Here is a 20,733-nt window from a genome sequence, read left to right as displayed (position 1 = left end):
ACATCATTAAATGAGAAGGAGTGGATATTTTCCAACCAGTAACATGACTATTTACCCCTCTTTCTCCATGCACAGCAGGGCAGCCCTTTGACTGTGTCCACTCATCAGAGTAGGTGAACAAAATGAGAAGCATTGTCAGATCTGAAAGCTAAGCTTTATACCTGTATATTGGTGTTGGGGTTTTTTATACCTCTATACTTCTATCTTTACACCTCTATATATTTATTACTCGGGGACATGAGGCATTACATATCTCTTCATCATGAATACCAAAGCAGCACCATATAGTGCATGAAAGGTAAGTGTTTAGTGAAGCAGACAGGAGGAATTTTTGCTAATAAAAGCATTGAACCAATATTCTCTGCATGTCTGAATGTGATTGCCTAATGACCTTGCACGGTGAACACCCATTTCACCATTGCTCAAAGAAAGGTCAGAATAATTTTCATCTATGGCATGAAGTTCTTCTACAGTGATTTGCAAAGTTCTTTTCTTGCCTCTTGCTTTGGGGATTGAAATGAGAAGTTGCCTCTCTGAAGGACTCTCTTACCCATTTTGACCTTAGGAAGGATATTTCTACATAAAACCTTTGAGAATTTTCAGCCAACGGGATAAAAGTAGAAAGACCTATTTTCCCAAACCAATCATTAAAGAAAAAAAGAAACAACACAAATATCTGTGCTAGCTGTGGAAACAAAAAATGGGATCCAGTCCACCTAATTTAAAACTCCAGTTCATCCATCACCTGAGTATAGGTGCCTCTGGTCATTTTAGCTGTGATCTCTCTTATACCCTGTGTCAAATCTGCCAAAATATCTTAGATTCTTCAGGTCATCTAAGGTGGTACTAGATGACTATTTTAGACAGCCAGACTTAGCTATAAGGGGTAATTCAGTAACAGATGAAGACACCTAAATGCCTACATTCAAACCCTTAAACAGGGATGTTTCTGTGTGTGCTGGATGTCTGACCTCCCACAGTATCAGTGGAGATACAGCCAATATGGTTGGAGGTGTGGAGTCAGATATAAATGTAGTTTGTAGTGGCTTCAGTGGCTCCAGGGTGCGCTGATCAGGTCCAATTTGTCACTTCCTTGTAGACACCTGTATTTAGGTGCCTTAAAATAGAACTAATATAATTTCTAAAAGTTGTGTTTGACTTGTCTATTTTATACCCAGCATTAGGAAGAAGCTCATCATGTCCTTTGTACATGCTTCTTCTGTTTATAAAATGAATACAGAAAAAAAGCCTCTTATCTAGGTGCTCTATAGCATCCATAATGTTCACGTGAATCCCACCCTTGGTCTCTCAAGCCTATGTGGCAGTGGCCAATTCTGTCTTATCCTGTGTTCAGGATATTTCTGGTTAATAGTACCACAAGTACCTCTGCAGAAGAAAGAATTGTCTTTCTGTAAGTGAAAACTCAAGTTTCACAGGAAAGAAATATGAGATTCCTGGGTTTGTCTCAGCCTCCTTGTCAGGGTCCAAGTTAGGAACTTATTACCCTTTCAGTGTCTCACTTCTCCCATAATGTCCCACAGCACCTCCTCCAGGGGCTGGAAGACAACCAAAAATGCAAAAGCAACTTACCTTGGAAAAGACCAGCTCCTTGCAGCAGGGTCCAGGCTCCTTACCTGCCCATCACCCATACCCCAACCACTGCCACACACTGTTTCTCAAGAAAAAGTGGGCAAAATATTTCAGTACATTCCTATTTCAATACATTCAGTATTTTGGATAAATTTATATGTTTCCCCTCATAGTTTCTAGAGTAATGTATTTTTGCCAGCTACCTTATGTTTTAAGCATTCTCAAGAGCAGTTTAGAAAAGGCTGGAGAAAATAAAAACACTTTTCCTTCTGCCAGAAGCCACTCCCAAGAAGACTGATCCTTAGGTATTCAGAAAAAGTATTTGTGAGTTTTCTGTGCACAGAGTAGTGCTACAGGGAAGCCTGTACAGGTACAATAGGGGTGAATGTTGGTTTTTTTTGCTGGGCTGCAAAAAGATGGGTTTCTAATGAGCTGTAATCTCTCGTTAGATGTAGTAGCCCTATATCATGAATCTCCCTCCAGAAAAAAATTTAACTCTCCTTGGTAGAACTGAAAGTAGTGGCAGCATCCAGAACAATGTATACTGACATCCTTCACTGCATAGACTCCATGTACCCTGCCCTGGAGCCATCGTGTCAGCCAGTGACACTGTGGGAGATGGCAGCACCAGAGAGGGCTAGATGGGCAAATTTTTCTTCAGTGACATAATTTTGTGCCTGAGATATGCATGGCAAAAAGTTGGTCCAGTTTTTTTAGTCTAGTTTCCTGCAGAGTAGGAGTTCATGTATTCACAAATTCATGATCTCCTTCCCTCCTCATTTTTGGACTTGTTGATTGGCTTCAAATAGACCTGGTGGGGCACAAAGACAAGAGGTGCAAAGGTTTGCAGGTGTGGTGGAAATGTGTAAAAGACAGAGCTGTGAGACGCCAGTTGTGCTCTTACGAGACAATGAAAGCAGAATACACAATATAAAAGCTTCTGTGCTGAGAAAAGGCCTTATGAGACCTGACACCCTCTCAGACACCAGGATCAGGCAGTTACAGGTCACCAATTTATAGAAAAACAATCATCCTTCTCTCCTCTGCTCAGGAAACTACCTGGGGCTGTTCTTTTAATTGCTGTGCTTGACTTTGTGTCCTGCCTCATGGGAACTGAACTGGCAGCAGCCAGTCTGGGCATGGGTGTCACGCTGCTGCTTGGCTATTTACTCTCAGGAAATGGCACATTTCTCATTGTAGTGGGTTTCAGCCCTTTCTACCTCCAGTTCTCCAGTTCCAACACGCACTGAATGTTACAGTACAATTGCAATTGCATAGCGCTTTGTCATTTGCCACAGGATCCAAATCAAACTGACTTCAAGGAAGAAAACATCTTTTTACTCTGTCAAACATGTCTCAGTGCAGCAAAACAGGAACCTCTCTGCCACAGGTGCTTCGCTGGCTGCCCCAGGCTTGCAAGTGGCAGAAGGGGTCCTGCAGCAGGCTCGCTCTTCCGCTGCTGAGAGCAGGTCCTACCGAGTGTGAGTGGTATTTTCAGTCGCTGTGCTGGGGTGGGAAAGGACTGAGCAGTGTCCAGAGCTGTACCCTACCCTCTTCTCTCTCTCACCATCTTGGCATAATGAAGAGGCAGGGAGCTAGTAGGAAAAAAACCACAGGATTCTTCAAAATCCAGACAAAAAGTATTGATGGTATCTGCACCTTTTCTTGTTACTAAGAGCAAAAGAAAGAAAAAATGGTTCCTCGTGTCTTCTTACAGCCTGATTATTTTTTTAAGTTAAATTCAGCAGCAGTGACACTGCTGTCCTTGAGGAGGCATTCTTTTGAAGGATAGCACCCTGGTGACAGCAGGTAGAGCAGTATCTGTGTGCCCTCTCTCACTCAGGTTTGCTTAATGAGCCAGAAGAACTTGAAAACCCTGGTGAGAATGGGACCCCCAGGAGCAGCCGAGGCCAGCCTCGCCTCCTGATCTTACCTTTCTTCATTTGGCCTGACGTTTTTGTTGCAGATGAGTAGCCTGTAGCGGGGAATCGAGGGAATGAAACTTTATGAATAGTGAGTGAACACCGGCAGAGCACCAAAGGAAAGATGTGAAAAATTCATGCAACAAGGCCACGTGAGTGGCAAGGGTCACTCTGCTGAGGTGGGCAAGCCAAATGTGCACAAAGAAAGGAGAAAGCAAAGGCAATTCCTTCCTTCTCTCTCTCTTGTGTGGAGCTAGTATCAACACTTCTGATATTGAAGACAAACAAGGAAAACACTCCTGGACTTAGTCTTCCACCTCAAGGAGCTGCAGGAGAGGATGGGGTTCCTCTTGCAGAACTTTGCCTCAGACTGCAATTTATCACTTGCAAGACAAGGTCCCAGCAAAGAACTTGGATCCCTCCCCTCAATATCCTTATACCTCCTGCCTCAGCATCTGTGTATGGAGAGGTGCCATTTCATTTTGCTAAAAATACCCTCTAAAATTCCCTGTCCTCAAATCCTGAGGGTGGTAAAATGAAGTGGACTGCTGGGGGAGCAGTTCAGGAGCTGTATAACACTCCTACTGTGACCTTGGAGAGGCAGGATGGAGATCTCAGATTGAGGGCTGAGGATTATAAATTCAGTATTTATTACACAAGTAGATACTCCTGCAGACTTTCAAGCTCTGTTTGCCAAATCTTCCTATCAACCCGCCTCCACTTCATCTCCTTACATTCCCCACCTCATCTGAGCATTCTGCCCTTGGTGCCGACAGGCTGCAAAGTTTCAGAAGGAGGTAGGTCATCTTCCCCACTGCCTCCCCAAGCCATTACACTCCTGCTTAGGTGTCTCATGAGACCCTGCTTCCCTCACCAGTAGCCCTCTGGATGTAGGGAGGTGTATTGGAGAGCTGCTGCCTTTCCAGGCTGCAATCAACCTCCACTTGCTTCTCTGCTACCCTGCCTCTGGCTGTCTGTAGTCAGGACCAAGTGATTTTTCCAGTGACTGGAAGGACTGTAACGCAGAGCACATCATTCTTTTCTCCCTGAACTACCAGGTATGGTTTTCCACTCCAAGACTCTACAGCTTCAGTTTCCCCAGCTCAAATTGCAAGTGCTGGAGATTCGAAGATGCCCAGTATGTCTGTCATTAAGTAATTAATTATATGACACGGGAACAAATCTTTCTGAAAATACATGAATGTTCAGCCCATAAAACCAAGGCTGGGATTCTGAGCCAGCAATTAAATTTAAATTAGGCTTTGTATTGTAGCAGGTCCTGTTTCACACATTCAGCCAACCCATTGCTAGCTGAGACACTGGTTTCTGATCACACACCTTGCTTTCCACTATAGATTGCTTTCCAGAACACCTCTCCTGCCTTTAGCTTTGTTACCAGGGACCTCATGCAGTTAAGCTAACCTTCCTGAAGTACAGGCACACAAAGCAATATCTTATTTATTTACAACTTTCAGACTAGTAGGGAAAGCAAAAACCTCTCTTTTGAATGCAGTTGGTTTCTTTCTGATCTTCTCTGTCTTATGCAGAAGACAAACGCTTTAATCACTTGCACTTGTGTAAAGCATTTGATGCTGTCCCACATGACATCCTTGTCACTAAACTTGAGAGGCATAGATGTGATGGATGGACCACTCAGTGGACAAGGAATTGGCTGGACAGCTGAACTCAAAAAGCCTCAGTCAACAGCTCCATGTCCAAGTGGAGACAAGTGATGAGTGGAGTTTCTCAGGGGTAGGTATTGAGGTGGACACTGTTTAAGATCTTTGTTGGTGGCATGGACAGTGGGATTGAGAACACCCTCATCAAGTTTTCCAGTGACACCAAGCTATGTGGTGCAGTCAACACAGCTGGAATGAGAGCAGCCCTGAGAAGAAGAACTTGAGGGTGTTGGCTGAGAAGAAAGTCAGCATGAGCTGGCAATGTGTGCTCACAGCCCAGAAAGCCAATTATATCCTGGGCTGCATCAAAAGCAGTGTGACCAGCAGGTCAAGGGAGCAGATTCTGCACCTCTACTCTTGCTCTTGTGTGACTCCACCTGGAATGCTGCATCCAGCTCTGGGGCCCAACATAAGGACATGGACCTGTTGGAGAGAGTCCAGAGGAGGGCCACAAAGATTATCAGAGGGCTGGAGCACCTCTCCTATGGAGACAGGCTGAGAGAGTTCAACTTGGAGAAGGGAAGCTCCAGGGAGACAACCTGGGCTGGTCCCTGAAATTATCTGGAATTAACAGATAGAATCACAAGCATAGAAACTGGAATAAGTTGAAAAACTCCCTGCCTTCCTGAGATTCAGTTTAATAAGAAATATGAGCAAACTTTGTATTGGAAAAGAGAAAATTGACATAATGAACAACTTGAGATGGTCTGGATGTTTTGTGCTGGTATTTCTTGCTTCTTGTGCTACTCTAGGTGTTTCATTATGGCTTACATACTACCATCCTCAATTACTTTGTCAAGTAAGTATGCTTTTAACACAGAGACAGCCCCCATCCTGGTTACAATTGCCATCATTCCCCACCTTTCTTGAGCCCAAAATATCAGATAAAACTTCCATTCTTCCTTCCTTACCTCATTATGTCTACTACATGAAATCACCAGGGCTAATGTGCCCATTTTGGAATAAACTTCCCCCCTTTACCATTAAAATATGCTCTCCAGGCAGTCTGAGCACTGAAGAAGCAGCCCACTCCTTCTCCAGCTGCACACAAGTGATATTGCAGCTGTGGAACCCGGGTTGCTCAGCAGCCATGCCTGGTCCCTCTGCTCCTGCACCATCCCATGGTCTGCCTCCCATTCTGCCAGCAGTAATAGCCAGCCACTGGCTCTGTGATGACTTCTCACCAACACCAACACACTTGACTGGATAGTACATACAAGCTGATGTTCCTACCACAGATATCTGTCCCAAGAAATAAATTCACCCCTAAATCTGAAGAACTGATATTACAAAAGTCAATAGGGAAATATCTTTTGTTGGACAGAGGGCAGGAATTTCACATATTTCTCACATAAAGTAAACTCTATTCCTTAGGGATGTGATGCACTTTTATATTACATTTTGAGAAATAATACTTATAAAAGATTCATTTTTTTTTTCTGGCATAAACTGGAGTAGCTCTTATGTTTCTGTCTGTAGTGACTCCAGGGACCACAGATTCTGAAGATGCTGAAAGCTTCCACTTCACACATGAGAGATACATTTATACTCAAACCACATATTTTAGCATTGTAATGGGACAGCATAAATAAGAGGATATTAATTTATTAATTAAGTTCGGGAACACGAATAGCATGTGCATCACTTGCTAGTGCCTGCTGTGTTACCCAGGACTGTTTGGGAACTAGCAGTCACCCCACTGCCTAGTTCCCACTCCAGCAGAAAAACTCTGGTGCCTAAGGGACCACTGGGCAGACTGGCAGAGGGTGATGGGGGTGTTTCAGGCCATCAGCTGTGACTTTGCCCTGGCACACCCCTCTTGGGGAAGGTGAGCTCTGGCCACTCTCAGGCTCGCTGTCTGCCTCGACACTGGATCTGTCTTTCTTTGGGGGAGGCTGCAGGTGGCACTCAAAATGCAGAGCGGACACATCTGTAATAAAAAGGTGCTGGGAAACTGCAAAATATTCTGGACCTAAGACTGAAGCATGGGAATATCATGCAGCAAGTTAACAAGGAGTGGCTCACTGTGACTGGGGAGCAAAGCTTTGCTAAGTGGGGCTGATTACTAAAGCATCCACCTTCACCCTAGAGTAAAATTTACCCATTTGATTATATCTGTAATTCGCTTTCTAAATAAATACATATATCCTTCACTTTTCCGAGCTGTTTTCATCCATTTCCCCCTCCACCATTTTCTTTTTCTAGATGATTTTTACATAGTGTTTGGCAACAACCCTGTTTTCATCACCTAGAAACTCAATATTCAGAGCAAAACCTCTCCAGCTGGCTTGTGTGTTGGAGTCTGCATACCTTGGGCAACAGATTTTGCAAAATTGTACTGATTAAATGTCTGCTTTTGCTGTTCTTTAAAAAAAAAAAAAAAACAACCACACAACCCAGACGAAAGGTCCCATTGAATGAATTTTCAGTTGGTTTGTGCTTGCAAGTGCCTGTCAGTAGAAGACACACTTTCAAACCAGATCCAAGGGCAACTAATGGAAAGCTTTCAGGCATGTTATGGAAACTAATCACAGAGTTTGCCCCTGTGTAATTCTGACAGTGGTTGGTGAGAGCAGACATAGAGCACTAGCAGAAGGCATATATGCTCTTGCAGTACAGTTGAGCCTTCAGAATAGCACATTGTGGGGAAGACTTCATCCCCTGCATGCAGGTATTTCTTCTCCACAATGAACTGAATTATTTACTGGTTCTTGAGCTGTAGTCATTTTTATATGTCTGTGTCGCAAAATTGGCAAGAAATTTGTAGAATGGCAATGTCTTCCATTCTTGGTTACATGTCTTCTAACTAATTAGAACAATTCAGGTAATGAAGATAACTCATCACAGCTCTACAGAGATAGATACCCGGGGCTGCCAAGGCAGAAGTGTCTCCATGCACAGGCGGAGACACACAGCAGCCTGAGACTGACAACAGCCACCCACTGCACTGCAGAATATTCCAATGTACCACAGAGGTTTCCATACCCAGTGACAGCAGGGGCCCTGGGAGCTGCTCGGTGTCTGAGGACTGTGCCAATACACCAGTCACTAGAGAAGCAGCACACAGTCATGACTGGTGGCACCTGTCCTCCCTCAGGAAGGGAGACCTCCCTCCAACACTTGCCAAGCACAGTGAGCACTCAATGAGAAACACTCAGGGTGCCTGCATGAGCCCTGGCCAGAAGGGTAGACCATTCTGTTCCCCATCCCACAAATCTTCCTAATCCAGAAGCTTTCATAAGCACCTCCAGGCCCTGGGCACATCACTTCCCTGCAAAGTCATTTCAAAATTGTTCAATAAAACATTTTGGCTTTTAATCCCTTTCTTCTGCCAGTGAGAAAGCACAAGTGATTATGAGACAGATAAAATATCTGCAGGTCACAGTTCACTCTGCCTGCACCTCTGTAGGGCATGGGGATGTTGGATGGAGGTAAGTCATTCTTTTTTATTGTTTGTGTGTGTGACCACATCACTCATGGAAGGATTATAAGGTCTTTGGGGCAGTACAGTGTTTTAGGCAATTAGTACGTGTCTCTTCGTGAAATCTCTGTGATTGGAAAGTAAAAGGCAGATTAAAATGCTACTTGCATCTCTCTTGAAAATCCAAGGCAGTCTCTAAATGCCAGTGGGTTGGCTGTGTTTCAGATACCCACAATAGAACTAGCAAAGTGGCCTGCTGAAAACTCCTCCCTCTGCACCTTATAACCCAAAGTCAGATTTATTTTCTTGTGTTGTAATTCCTACAGAATCCAACACAATCAATGTCATCATTATGCCCCAAATTCTTTGTCTGAAGCCATTTTGTCTCAGAGTTTATCCTATTTTCCCTGCAATATTTCTTTGCTCCGTTACCATCTCTGACAACAGATAATTTTAACATACTTCATTCAGAGAGATCTTCCACACTTGCAAGGAGCCTGCAAGGTGCTGTGGCACGGTGCCACCCATAGCACATGATGACTGAAGCCTCCTGAATACCTGGAGGGATTTCAGACTTAATTCATTTCATTTTCCTTCCATTTTCCTCTAGTTTCACATTCCCTTATGGAGCACCCTCTCCTGACCTTCCCAATGCATCTTTTCTCTTCTGATGCTTTAACACACCTGTATTGACCAGCCTGAGCTACCCTCTCTAGCAATCATCAGGCAGCAGGTCCAGAGAGTCAGGCTTTTCACTTTCCCAAACTTAGCATAAAAATCTGTGACTGTAGGCAAATGTGACTTTTTCAGGGGCTGACTTTATTTATTCTGTTGCTATTTATTTATTTGTTGCTAAAAAAAAAAAAAAAAAAGGTAGTACACTGTCTCCTGGACTTACTAACAATATAAAATTAAAATATTTCTGACTTGCAACACTTTTTTATCAAGCAGTAATTAAGACTGCAGCCATAGCCTAGGACACAGGCTGAGTACACGGCAAGACCATAGTTTCCAGCTCCAGTTCCTCTGCACTTCCATTTAGCTGGTAGAGTGCCAGACACAAGTGCCCCCATGGTTTCACATGTACCTGCATACTGGCACTGATGGCAGAAATAACTGAGAGGCAAGCACAGCCCTGTTTGCCATCGGACCTATCTATCACGAAATCTCACGTGATGTTTGGGACAGCCAGCTCATGTGATGCCTTTCAGCACACAGATGGGCATTCATGGCAATTTTTGCCTTCTCTGGCAAGCTCTTCCCCTCTTTGGCCCCAGGGACAACCTCCCACAGGGCTCGCTGTCATCTGCACTCGCCAAGTCATGCTCCAAGTCCCCAAAAGCAACTGAGAGGGGCTGGGCCATCATGTCTTTCTTTTCCCAGCTCCCTGCCTGCTCTGAAGCTTTCACCCAGGCAGGACGATGGGCTGCTGTGTGCTCATCATCCCCTCCCATATGTCCCTTTGCATGACAGCTCTGTATCTGTGGAGCTAGATATTAATGAGTTCAGGAGAACTCCCCAGCCTCCAAATTAATTAGAATAAATCACTCAATCAGTCTCAATCAGTCCTGCTCTCCACCTTTCACAGAGGAAGATGTTCCTGTGTGCCTCCCTCCAGATCACATGCCCCTATCACCCTTCATTTTCTTCTTGTCGTATGGCAGCCTACTGCCCACATAGGTAAATAAATGACTGCATCATAGAATCATTTAGAATCATCTGAAAAGACCTCAAGATCATCAAGTCCAGCTGTTAACCCAGCACTGCAAAGTCCACCACTAAGCATCAGCCCTTCCCTGGACAGACTGTCTTGCTCCACATGATCTACACTGACAGAGAGATAAAAGCCCTGACATGGTAATGGTAGCTTGCCTGAGCAGATCTTTCTTTTCAACAAAGACAAAGAACTGAGTCTCTTTGGGACCTCAGCACTGGTCCCTGCTGTCAGCAGAGGCTGACACTGCCAAGTGTGCAAAATAATGGATACGGATAAAAAAATCAATCATAATTTTTGCAGTATTGTCTCCCAGTTGAATTAGAAATCATAGGTAACAGCGATGGCAGGTAAATTTAATACGAGTTCTGAAACACCTGAGATTACAGGAATTTTACCATCTCTAATATTCTTTTTAAGAAAAATGTCTCTGAGGTTGAAGATTTCTCCCACGTGTCTCTCCCCATACCGCACAGCTCAAAGCCAGCCATCCTGGAGGACCATCACAGGCCACCAGGAGGTTATCGGGTCTGCTGCAGAGTTCCCTGACATACACAAGCTCCTGAGTGCTCATGTAGCAAATACACAAACCTGCAGTCATCCAGGGACAGGGCAAAACGTGACTACCCACCCAGCTGAGCTGCACAGAGCAAATGCCCCAGTGCCTAAGCGCCTTGCAGCAGCAGAACGGCATTTATCAAAACGTGGGTTTTCCCAGCAGGCTCTGGGATGAGGGACAGTTTTGCTGCCCAGCCCTGAGTCCAAGGTGAGGGTGCTGGGGTTTGTCTCATGTAATGCCAGACAATGAGCCCATCTCCAGCATCAGGCAGGAACTGGGAGAGGTAGCTGGGTCTGCACGGGAAGTGGGCTGAAATAGCAACATTGTGGCCGGTCTCATTAGCCTAATCACTTGATTTTTTTGTTTCAGAGCAAATTTGCCTGCATCTAGTCAGATGTAAAGAAGAGCTGTGTTTTCTGGTTTTCCTTTAGCACCGCCCAAAAAAGCCCTTGTTCTGAGAGGGAAGGATATTTGCATTACCTTAACTTCAGCGGTCTAACACAACTACAGCAACCCCATGAGGAACACAACATATTAGGGTGTGCCCAACATACACAACCAAGGAAAAAGCAACAAGTGATAAATATCCCTGAGCTCTCAGACTTGCTAGGTGCCTCCTGAGCAGCAGGGCAACAGTGGCACATCTACCCACGTGAGGCTTCTGTCTTTTCTGCCAATAGGAAAAAGAATATGCTCAGCTCTACACAGAGTGTCAGTGTTGATGAGGGAGGTCTGGCAAGGAGGACAGTGTAGCCAGAAAGCTGGGAGCATGTTTTTCGCCTCACTGCTCTCCCAAATCCAAGACAGCTGAGGGGACAACAACTGCAGTTGAGATTTGACTGCCCAGTGTCAGTCCCAGTCCCAGTCCTTGCCAGCAAGCCAAGAGCACAGCTTCCATCCCGGCCTGGAGGCAATACGTGCTCCATGCTAACAGAGCAGAGGTCCACAGGAGGCAAGCTGGGCACAGGGAGCTGTAGAAAGGAAGGACAATTTTGGGTTAACACATGTCCCCTGAGAAACAGCACAGATCCACTTCATTGGGTCTTGCAGATTTTCAGTTTCAGTGCCATTGGCTTCCTGACATTCCCTGTGAAACTCAGTCAAAGCCACTGTGCTTCTCCTTGGTGTTGCAGGGAAGCCAGAGAGAAGCCCCAGTTCCCAGCTGAGGACACTCAGCTTCAGCCTTCACTGCATGCCCTTCCTGCCCCTACTGCACAAAGGGTTTTGAGCTGAGCCAAGGGCACAGCAGGACTTGCACCCCCCAGGCATGTTGCTGCCTTTCACACAGACAGAACAGGCAGGGAAGAGCTATGCAGAGGTGGAACAAAGCCAGCTTCTTCCTGAAGCACAGCTTGCCCATGCCTGCAGCCTCCACAGTGAAGCTGGGCCAGTCCAGCAGCCCCCAAGGACTCCAGGCAGCTGGCAGAAAAGCTCCCAATGTTGCAGAGGGACATATAATTTTTGGGGAAGGTAGATACACAGCATACATGGGTAGAGCTCAGTCATGCTGCACCAATGGGGCTTCCCAAGTGAGAGAGTAAAGGTAGAAGCATTGGGGCATGCAGCAGGGTCTTCAGGCGGGAAACAGGGAATGCCTCACCCAGCTGCACTGAGAGCTTAGGAGGGACAGAGGAACCCATCTTCTCCCAGCTTTTGTATCCCACCCAGTAGAACTGTCCCCACTCCCACAAGGAACACCAGTTCAGCAAGGACTCAACTCCACAAAACTTCCTTCTCCTGTGTCCCACTGAAGCCTGAGGGACTGCAGCCACCTCTGAGTGTATGCCAGTTCAGATGAGGCACAACAACCTACACGAAAAGTGGCACCCTCTCTTCCTTCCTTTTGAGAAAAACTGGTCAAGTATCAACACCAGAACAGTGTTTTAGATTGCTGAGCATCCTCTTGAATAAGTAAGCAACAGTGAGTAATATGTATTTACATACATTATGGTCTATTCCCCCATCGGAAGGCGATTTGTGTAGATAACTTCCATCAATGTTAGAGGGAGTCATTCACGTAAATCCTTGGCACTTTAATGGCCAACGAGCCTCCTCTGTGTAGTAGTTCGTGTTGCTGCATTTAGTGAGCGCAATATAAATGTGGCCAACTTAATATGCAAATAAATTCAAGTATTTACTGAGCCATAAGAGACAGTTACTAGGCACATCTCATTCATCGTTTAAAGGGAAATAGATGGAGGCTGCCAGTCGAAGCCAAGAGATAAATGCTGTAAACACTTTTTTAAGGCAATGGGGAAAAGGGTACTGAGTCTCCACATATACATAAATAATGATCATAAATAGTTCCTTGAAGGCGTCTCTTCTGTGTGTTTTTACTCTGTGTGTGTGTCTTTACTACACATCTGCATTGAAAGGCTATTTGTTGCATTGTTGTTGCCTGCCAGTGGCACTGGAGTCCCTTTCATCCCTAGGGACCAGGGCAGGGCCATGCCCCATCCCGGCTTGCTCACTCACTGCCTCCTACAGCAGCTGTAGGAAGGGAACATGCTCACCTTGAAAAGATAGGCCAACCACTGCAACTCCCTCTGTCCTAGCACCAAAATGTGAGCCTTTCCTTTAATGGCATCTGGTGCAGGAAAGAGGAGGGAGACCTTTCTCGCCATTTCTTCTCACAGATGTTCTCTTGAGAATCTGCACTGGCCATTTGTAAAACAAAAGCCCAGGTCTACACTTTTCTAAGACAGAGAACAGACATATTCTATGGAAAACAGATCTTAAAAATGCATCAGATAAAGTATTACTGAAGTGCTCCTTCAGTTCTCTGCATATGATTTTTAGGACACCTTGGCAAATGGATGTGTCCTCCACGAGACATTTCTTCCTTGTGGTAATAAATGAAGTAAAACTGATTCACTTCTTTATTCTTTCAGATGGAAAACAAGGAAAAATTCCCTATCCATATCGCACAGTTCAGTAGGATAGTTCCCATGCACATACATGCTCATGGAAATATGCAGATACATATGTTGAAAGACCTTATCCACCATTAGACTCCACAGCGTCTACTGGGCTGCAACCCTACTGGTGCTGTGAGGTTTTTCATGGGAGTTGCCAACAAATGCCTAGTCTTTCCAGAATCCCCATGTCAGCTCTGACCTGCTGGATCTATCCAAGTTTGCAAGCACAGCATTGAGGGTATGCAGGCATCTTCCCTGCATAGCTATGTGTGTGAGCCGAGACAGAGAGGCTAGCACCACCACTGTCCTTGCCTGGCTGCCTGGAAGGACAGCTCAGGGTGGCCAGGCACAGTGGCAGCTCAGCCTCAAACAAAAATTATAGCAGAGACAAAAAGAACCAAAACAATCCCAAGCAATCTCGTGGGTTCTTTAATATGAAATCTCCTCTTGTAATGTTGCCTTTTGGGTTTGCCCTTATCTAAGACCATAGAGCTCCCCTTTCTGCTGTTCAGTGCCTGCCTCTCCTGTCAAAATCTCTTCTGTCCAAGTGTTGTCTATGACCAGGTTTGAAGACCCCTCCCAAATCTTTGCTCTCTGCCTCCAGTTATGTTTCTCTCCTCACAGTGCCCAAGGGTGCTGATGGCTGCAAACCTCCAGTTATACTTTGGAAATCAGATCATTTTACACACCAGCTCTATAAAATGGAGCCCCCACCACAAAGGAGCTTGTGCCCCTCCCAGTGTTGCTGTGCCCCCCTGCTGCCTCCCCAGGAGAGCCTCCAGTGCTTCTTGTGGCATGCTGTGCTGGCCTTATGGTTCAGACCTGCCCACTCTGCCCCAAATTCAGGTTGCACTGTGGGGCCAGAGAGCAGTGGGAGACACCTCAGGGAGCAGAGAGTAGCCAAGACACTGATTTTGTGCCAAGGGCACAGGAAGTAGCAACCCAGCTAACAAGACCAGTGGTGGTCTCACTCCCACCTTTCCTCTCTCCTGCCTTGATAGGCTAGGTGTTTGAGTGACACATTTCCTCAGACTGGGAGTTTATAGAGTGCCTAAACACCTGCTGGAGCCTCTTGGGATGAGAACTATCATAATTCTCAATTAATCTGCCCGTGTCACAAGACAAGGTCTGGGTTAAAACCTACCTGGCCATGGTATCCTACCTGGCACTCAGGCAGGCAGGCAGACAGGCAGGAAGAAATCATTGGGGGCTAATGCTGCCTAGAGGTTTTCAGGTCACCAAGGACTTATCCTGTGTTTTGGGGAAATGGCAGCTTCCTCCTGTTAGCAGAAAGGGACTAATGCACCCTGCCACCAAGAGCCTCTTGCACAGCCAGTCTGCTCAGCTCAGAGATGTCTCAGGGCAGCATCTTCCTCCAGGGAGCTATTTTTGGAGGTCTTTCTTTGTAGGAAATGCTCATTGCAGCCTGCAGGTAGCCCTGTTGGCTGTGGGCAAACTGCCTGTTGGGACTCTGCCCTGGAAGGCTTGAGGTGAGGGGACAGCCTGTCATCACCGTTAATGTCCTAAATGTCCTCACCATTAAATCCAAATCACTTTTCAAAGAAAAAGCACTCACATTGAAAGCTTGGGTAGGTGACACCTGCAGGAAGATGGGCTGAAAGGAGAAGGCATCTCATACCTTCCCTGCACCTCCCACCAAGTAAAACATGACACGTTTTTGTCTCACCGCCTTCACACCACTAGCACACAAGCAGCGACATGGAGAGATGGAAGCAAGCATTAGAAAAAGGTATTTTTCTAACAGAGAGATAGGGCAGCTCTCAGATACCCAACTGACAGCAAAAGGCACATGCACACTTGCTCTCACGTCCAAGGAGCATGACTCAGAGAAATACAGCTGATTTTTTACAAATTTCTTGAAATCATGGACAGTGTCACAAGGAAACACCTATCCTTTCATGTGCCATGGGATTACCCCTCTGTAGCTCTCCATGGGAAAGCAAAGCCTTCACAGGTGCCAGCAGAAATCCAGCAGCTCAGCTGCTGCTACTGCCCAGCACCCCACCCACACCTGTTGGGAACAAACGCAGAGAGCCAGGCACTGCTTCACTTCCAGATCTAGAGAAAAATATATCTCTACCGGCATGCATTTGGGATAGAGCTGCAAGTGGCCTTAGCCAGCTGCTCATCTCCCAAGCCGGGATCTGGGAGCTGCAGCACTGCGACAGGAAGGTGGGCAGCGCCGGCATGCCAGGGCAGGGTTAACAAAGGAGTGAGACCTTAGCCTTCCCTCTGCCCTGCACCCAGTGCAGTCCCCTTCCCTCCTGCCCCCAGCTGCAGCAGATCTGCGTGGGCACCCAGGGTCTGTGCATGCCGTGATGCAGAGGAAAGCGGACCCTCTGCGAGGAGAAGGGTAACCAAAGCACCCAGAGAAATTTAGGGCACAGCTCCGAATGCTCAATTTCAGTCACGCACGTTGTAAATGAAGAAAGTGCCAGGGAATACCCCTGGGATCCACATGTATATGAATACCTGAAGCAACAAGAGCAACAGCTGGGTCCTGCAAATGTTTTTGTCAGTCTGACGTTTCGCGTGCTAAGCACGCTGGCATCCATGCACGTGCCGGGTAAGAGGAGCAAGAAACCAGAGGCATATTCCTGGCCACACTGCCAACTGATTTGGGAAGGAACCCCCATCTTTTCCACCCCATACCCAAAGTGAACAGAGCAATAAACTCCTAGGCAGGGAGAAACAGTCTAGCATTTATAGTACCACTTCTTCTGTATGATGAGAATCACCTTTAAAGATGGGGTCGGTATAAACTGCAGGGCAAGAGCAAACTGTTCAATTCAGGAGGAATTATTCATCCTTCAGTGGAACATAATTACACATCCGGATTCTCTCTGGGCAATCCTTTATTTGGGCCAAATTTACATTAGTTCCTAAAGGGAACAGCCAATTCTTAATGAATGACTTACAGGTTCATCATCTTTATGAGATTTTATTAAAAAAAGAGAATATCAGAAGTTTAAATCTTTAATTAGTAAATTATAACTTCACCTTCACTGCACATTGCCTCTTCTCCATTTAGTCATCCTCATCCATAGGAAAACTTGGTACAAAGATGCTAGATTAGATTATAAATTCTTTTCAATTTTATTAATCAATAGCAAATTTGCCAGTACCTTTAGTGCACCCATATATCACGATTCTGTTTGGCAGAGCAATGTGTAATCTCCTGACACATAATTTTTAATGAAGTTTCTTTTTTAATATACAGCTAAATAAAGATAAAATTTTGCTTCCTTTGTACAGGAAACCAATTCCTCATGAAGCAACTTGTTATGACAGAATTAATACATGTAATTAAATTTTCCCTGCAAGGTGAGCCTGGAATATTTTTCTCTGCATAAGTAAACCAATTATTGTTCATGCTCACTGTGGGGAGATTCACCTGTTAAATGCTGCACCTGCTCTTAATGGTCAGCTGGAGAACTCAGCTGGGAGTGTTTTATGTAACTAAAGCTGACTCCTTTGCACCGTTTTAAAGCTCTAGAGAAGTACTTCTGTAGAGCAGGATTCTATGAAATTGGGATATTTTTCTCTCTTTTTTTCTGATGCCATGTGGTTTTTGAGTATACTTTATGAAAGTGAACCAAAATCCCCTGAGGATAACAGGACTTTGCTGACTTCACGTTATCAAATATAGACATTTTGCTTCATTCAGTTTTTAACAGAAATCGTTGCTGTCTTACTCTCATCAACTGTTTCGTGAAGGTCTTCCTTATGTGAACTGTGCTTTTATGCTTCATATTTATTTGACAGGCATGTGTGGCTTCCCACCTTTTACAGGAGGAGTGCCTCAGTCTCCCGTATAAAGTACCCCAGAAGTTTCCGAAGTAGTGCTAGGAATACAGGCTAGCCTTAGGGATGTGAGTTCAGTTTGCAGGAGGAAAGGAGCCCTGGAGTACCTCTGGGCAGAGCCCACTGAGAAGTGGTGATGCTGGGGAATTAGAATCATAGAATATCCTAAGTCGAAAGGAACCCACAAGAATCACTGAAGTTCAACTTTGGTGATTCAATTAAATCATCCCATTTTCTATTATCAGGTTTCAGTTTGCTCCTACCAGGGCTGGGTGCTGGGGGAGTCTGCAAGGATGCCAGAGGTCCTGGCACAGCCAGGAATGAGGAGGATGGACACATCCCCACCGAGGGCAGACAATATCCCAGCAGCGAGGCCCTTTCTCAGTTGCCTCCCTCCAGCAGCGCTGGCTGAGGGAGGGGGCAGAAGCCCAGCTGGCAGGGCTTGCCTGTCTCCTGTTACCAGGCTTGAATGGACAACTGTCCCACACCCCACTTTGTGGCTTCACTTTGCAACCTGTGATCATCTTGGGTTTTTCCCCTTTTTTTAATACTACCTACATTTGAGGGAGGGAAAATGCTACCTACATTTTGAGGGAGGGGAGACATCTATGTAAGGTCACATCTCAGCCTCCTGAAGTTCAAGGTGTCCCACATACCATGATCGAGTGCTATATCATGTTTCTCTTTCATACTTTTTCTTTTTAATATGTAAAAAGCCCCCAGGTTTCTGTGTCAAGCATGGAACTGAGGGAAAAACTTCCCATTGCAATTTCTTCTTTCTAGGTCTCATAGCCACCAACCAGCACCTGTATAGTCATGTGTTCCCAGCAGGTGAGAAAGCTCATGGTAAGTCAATGATTGCACAAGTAAGAAAATTGCCTCTTTTTACCCTTCTCCACAAAACACAGGGAAGTACTTGATCTAAACAATTCCAATACACAAAACAGAAACATCTGAGTTACTGTGCTCACCAACAAAGTGTTTCTCAAGGTATACCTTCTGCAAAGTTTCTGATCTCATTCAGCATGTATACTTTTCCTGTTGGTAGATTTTTTTTCCAGTCCCTCTTCCACACTCCGTCACTAAAAAGTTCGTGTCCTTGGCAGCCTTTCTAATCTGAAGAACATGTGTACTGGCTAAATAACTTATATGATGGGACAGAGGCACTCTGCCTAATTGGGAAAATCAGTGTGATGTCTGAATTAAAATACAAAGTCACCTGCGCCCAGAGAGGACTGGGAGGCACCTCATCTGAATAAGATCCCAAAATCTGAATTTGCAAATCTCCAAGCCATATCCTCAGCTGGTGTCAGATGAGGCTGGAGCCAAGGAACTTACGCTGATTTACACCAGCAGCTGATTGCCTGGTGTTTAGCTGCACTAGGGATTGATGGCACAGTGGGATGGAGGATGCTCTAAGTATTCCTGCTAGCACAAAGATAGTTTTTACACTTCAGCTCTGCTCCCAGAAACAACATTCCTTCCTTTGCTTTACCTCTTCCACTGTGCCTTAATTCAATTTGAAAAGACCTTGGTCTACCCTTGACAAAAATGTCTTCATGACCCTCTTTGAAATAAACCCAGGATTAAACAGCGATCCCCCTCCAAGCTGAGAATGCAAGCAACTTTCCTTCTGCAGCTCGCCAGATTAACTTTATTCCTGCCACACGCCCTGCATGCACCAAACCCAAAAGCAGCTTCTTTCTTCCAGACCGCTGCCACCAGATGAGTCCCAGGCAAAGAAACCAACCCTCACAGACATTCACCAGCAATGGAAAGGGGAAGAGTGCCCAGATCTCAAAGGCAAAAATACTCACTGAACCACGCTGGACTTCACCCTCTGTCAGCAAGTGGTAGGCTGCAGGCTGGGGCGGCAGCAGGGGCTTGAGAGCTAAGGAGGGACCGTCAGGGTTAGCCAGGTGCCCTCACACATTGCATCCCTGTGCTCTGTCCTCTCTGAAAGTTAGCTTTAAAACACCTGAAAAGACACACACAGACAACTGTGCTAAAGTGTGCTCCTCGGCATCTCTCGTAAGCAAGATGCCTGTTAGCCTCGAAGGGAAAACCCAGCGTATAAACAGTATCACTCCCTACAGTTTTCAGTTAAGGATAAAAATTCAACTTAACCATCTGCTTTGAAGATATGAGGAGATTATAATTAAGCTCATTGCTCTATGATCTATACTAAACCCCAGAATATGTGATGTAAATACTCTTTGCTATGTATATTGCAACATAAGTGGCTTTTAAAATGGAAGAGGCATTTACCTGGCAGCAAAAAAAAAAAAAAAAACAACGCCCAAACCCACTTTTTTGGAAAAGCCCGAAGCCACACTTCATGCAGAGTGCTCTGCAGTTAGAAGTCTTCACCACCTCGTGCAGACACACACACAGACACACACACACAGACACACACACATGCTCCCGCTGCCGCACAGCACAAGCCGGCAGCACAGGCGGATCTGCTGCCCCTCTCCTCACACCAACTGCTCCCAGGGCTCAGCAAGGGTGTGCTTTGGCAAAGAGAGTCTCCAACTGAGGAACTGCAAAGTTACCACATACAGACAGGCAGAACAAGAACTGCTCCAACAAGGCTGGATGACAAACACCAGGCAGAGAAGACGAAGAAGAAAAAGAAGAAGCATGCTTTCCCCTTACCTATTGCTTAGGCTAAAACACTGAGCAGAGTCTTTAGAGAGACCAGGCACTGGGACCCAAAGGGCAGAGGACTTTCAGCACAATCACAGAGATCCCAGCAAAAGCCATCTTCTCCCTGTCTTTTAGCATAGTGTAAGTCTCCAGCAGCTCAGCTCTCCAGCTGCAAACATCTCATTAGACTAATGCATTCAGCACAGGCAGAAAACTCGATTTACCATAGCTACAGCAATGAATTTCCATTATGATGACAGCTTCAACCACATCATGTCCGGAAAAGCAGCCAACCACTGCCTTTTAAAGAACACACGCATTTAACACGCAGAAAACGAGGCCTGCGTGGTGGGTTTCCTTTCCCTTTGCAACTACGTTGAGAAAAAAAATTGCCATTTCTTTTTATTTCAGGAACTCAGCAACCTGAAAGGTAAAGGCATTTGGACTCTTCCCACC

General features: G+C 45.6%; 1 protein-coding gene across 2 annotated transcripts in view; it reads right to left on the bottom strand.

Moving 5' to 3' along the window:
- SCML4 (Scm polycomb group protein like 4) overlaps nucleotides 1-20,496 on the bottom strand; it is a 70,481-nt gene extending 49,985 nt beyond the window's left edge. Inside the window, exons 1-2 of one of the 2 annotated variants that reach the window (XM_050316349.1) lie at nucleotides 20,287-20,496; nucleotides 19,446-19,606 (exon numbers count right to left, since the gene is read on the bottom strand). The gene's annotated coding sequence lies outside the window, so the exon portion shown is untranslated. The remainder of the gene's footprint in view (nucleotides 1-19,445; nucleotides 19,607-20,286) is intronic. The other variant, XM_050316350.1, reaches the window with a different exon arrangement.
- Between the last annotated feature and the right edge of the window lie 237 nt (nucleotides 20,497-20,733).

The sequence above is a fragment of the Myiozetetes cayanensis genome, unplaced genomic scaffold, assembly GCF_022539395.1.
Source record: "Myiozetetes cayanensis isolate MyiCay16 unplaced genomic scaffold, myiCay2020 scf2-11, whole genome shotgun sequence".
Lineage (NCBI taxonomy): Eukaryota > Metazoa > Chordata > Aves > Passeriformes > Tyrannidae > Myiozetetes > Myiozetetes cayanensis.
Note: the sequence above shows the minus strand (reverse complement) of the source record. Positions and strands in the feature narration are given on the sequence as shown.